Source organism: Carlito syrichta, unplaced genomic scaffold (assembly GCF_000164805.1).
Source record: "Carlito syrichta isolate Samal-C Ts95f unplaced genomic scaffold, Tarsius_syrichta-2.0.1 Scaffold160482, whole genome shotgun sequence".
NCBI classification, from domain to species: domain Eukaryota; kingdom Metazoa; phylum Chordata; class Mammalia; order Primates; family Tarsiidae; genus Carlito; species Carlito syrichta.
Genome location: NW_007104578.1, coordinates 194,092 through 197,019, shown reverse-complemented (window position 1 = coordinate 197,019; position 2,928 = coordinate 194,092). Strand labels below are relative to the sequence as shown.

The 2,928-nt window shown below is 43.8% G+C and overlaps 1 pseudogene across 1 annotated transcript; it reads right to left on the bottom strand.

Moving 5' to 3' along the window:
* Positions 1-632: 632 nt before the first annotated feature.
* Positions 633-2,264, bottom strand: LOC103252464 (annotated as a pseudogene). The gene is made up of 2 exons (XR_503791.2): positions 1,893-2,264; positions 633-1,584 (listed from the first exon to the last, which is right to left on the bottom strand). The product of XR_503791.2 is annotated as a heterogeneous nuclear ribonucleoprotein C-like (transcript).
* Positions 2,265-2,928: the final 664 nt, after the last annotated feature.

The following is a 2,928-nucleotide window of genomic DNA, read 5'->3' as shown; positions in this document are numbered from 1 at the left end:
CAAGCAGTAATGAATTCTCTTGACCGATTGACTTTTACAAGTGCTTGCCAGTGTATCCATTTTCTATTGCTGCATAACAAATTACCTAAAGCTTAGTGGTTTCCGACAACAAATTTATTTTCTCACAATTTCCGTGGGTCTGCTAGTTCTTGGCCAGAGACTTCTGTCAGCCCCTAGAGACCACCCTCCTCAGACAATATGGTAGTTTTCTTTCTTGCAAGGCCAGTTGTAGAATGTCTCTCTGACATTCCACCTTCTTTTTTTTTTTTTTCCTGGTTTAATAAGGACTTGTTTATTTTGAGGAAAAAAGGTCCCAAACATCAGGCTGTTCACAAAAATAACCCACAGTATCAACTTTAGAAAACAAAGACTATTACACTAATTATTTTTCTAGAGGATGCATTTGACATGCCAACTCTCATTCGCAAAAATACATTGTTACATTTGTGTTGAACTGCCCCACACAGGACACTTATGTGGGGGTACAACACACAGACTTCTAACTCAAAGCTGCTCTCAAGTCTACTCAACTAAATGAGATGGATTGCCTTTGCAGTTATAGAAGCAACTACTGAACTCACGTATGAATGAAAGAACTGTACTCCCTGCATAACAAGAGATTATTCTGGAGATTGATAAAAACCATACATCCTTTTTATTGTTAAGTCCTAAAGAGGTATCAAAATTACAAGCAAAAATTACAGGGTAAGACTTAACAAAACTACTAGGAGCGTTCAAAGGAAGTGAAAATGGGACTCGGCGCAGGGCAATATGAATTAATGAACATGGGAAGGACAAAGATGGGGAGAACAGTGAGCATGGGCTGAAGATACTAGGGGAGAGGATGTGGTGACAATTTTGATCTCAGACAAGCGCCTAGGTAAAGAAATCATGGGATAAGATCTCTAAACCCCACTATGTGCTTAAGAGTCATCCTCGCCATTGGCGCTGTCTCTGTCATCCTCTCCTTCCTCAGCCCCTTTTTCATCATCCTTGATCAACTCCAGCTGGTCATCCCCCCATCTTCATTATCATCATCATCCAGTAGGTCCCCCTCCTCAGCAGAGTCATCTGCACCCCCCTCAGACTCCATCTTCACGTTAGTTTCATCTTTCTGCACAGAGGTGGTAGTTTGCTCCTCTCCTGCTTATTATTCTCCGTCTCTGCTGCTGCTTGTTTGCTCTGTTCCTTTTCAATTTTTTCCAGGTTTTCCAGCAGAGAATCCACTTTTTGCTTTATCTGAGACAATCCCTTCTTCATGGCCTGAAGGTCATCACCTTTCAACTTTCCAGACTTGGAAGAAGATGCTCGCTGACCACTCTTAGAATTGAAGCCACTTTTGCCCCTTCATGAGGTGTTTCCTGATACACGTGGGCGTTTCGAGGGCACTTCAGCCCGGGCGATGGGAGGAGGAGGAGGAACTCGTGCTGGGTAACTGTACATCCTGTCAAAATAATCCCGCTGAAAGTCTCAGTCCAAGTCAAAAGAGGAGCCGTACATCTCCGCTGCAGATCGTTTTACACCGGCTTTTCCTCGGTTCACTTTTGGCTCTGCAGCCAGATTAATATCTAAAACCGAGGCCGGCTCGGTGGCTCAGCCTGTAATCCCGTGCCTTTGGGAGGCTGAGGTGAATGGATTGCCTGAGCCCGCGGGTTCGAGACCCGCTTGGGCAGCGAGACCTCATCTCTACAATAAATCCAAAAAATTCGCCGGGCATGGTAGCGCGCACCTGTAGTTCCAGCTCCTTGGAAGGCTGAGGCGGGAGGATCGCCGGAGCCCAGCAGGTCGAGGCTGCGGTGGCCGGGAGTGGCCACTGCCCTCCAGTCTGGGCGACAGAGTGAGACTCCAACTCAAGAAAAATAAAATAAAATAAAAAATACAAAAAATAAAACCTGGCCAGCAATCATTCTGCCATCCTCTCCTGCTACAGCAGCCCGGGCATTCCTCTCATTAACATACTGAACGAAGGCAAAGCCCTTATGAACAGAGCAACCCACAATTTTGCCATCCTTCGAAAAAATTGCCTCCACATCAGACTTTTTGACCACAAGAGTGTTAAGATTCCCGATGAATACATGGGAGTTCATGGAGTGAGGATCTGTCTTGTTGGTAACATTGCTAGCCATTGTGTTTGATGATAAGGTTCCTCACGAAGCCGAAAAATGTAGCTGAAGATCAAAACAATCTCACTCAAGCAAAGTTCCACTAACTTATGTATTCAAGTATTTTGTAACCAGGAGGGGAGAGGGAGAGAAGATTTTGAGTCTCCTACTCCTGGGTTCTTCGTGGAGAAGCCGACTGTTGCTGGAGACCAGCAACGCAGCCCGTTCCACCTTCTTTTAAAAGAATCCTCTGATTAGGACAGGCTTACCCAGGATAGTCTCCCTTTTGAATAATTCAGTTACTCAATCGGGTGTGATATGTTATCAGATTCACAGGTTCTGTTCTGTCCATACATAAAGGGAAAAAGGGAGACTATTCAGTGCTGGGACAACAGGGAGCTGGAATCTTGGGGGCCAGTTTAGAATCCTGCTTATCACACTCAGATTTTCTAATTTATGCCCAGGGTAAATGAACATCAGGCAAAATTATCATTTAAACCAATTTTGTATCTTTTTAACCCAAGGAAAAAAAATCTTGAAATCTATTCTTCCAAAAGGATATGGTATCTCTTTGAAAATGTTTCCGCTTACCCCCTCTCCTCTCTTTTTCCCTTCCTTCCTTCCTCTTCCTTCCTTCTCTCCTTGGTGGTGACAAATATTCTATCACTGTGAAAATAACTTAGACAATGAATGATTCTCATAAGGAATTTCACCCATTTTTACATGATCTAGCCAAGCCCATTTGTTTACTAATTATTTCCCATGGGTAAGTTGCTTCAATGACATTTGTATTGCTTTCCATAGGTAAAATCCCCTATTTTCAGTG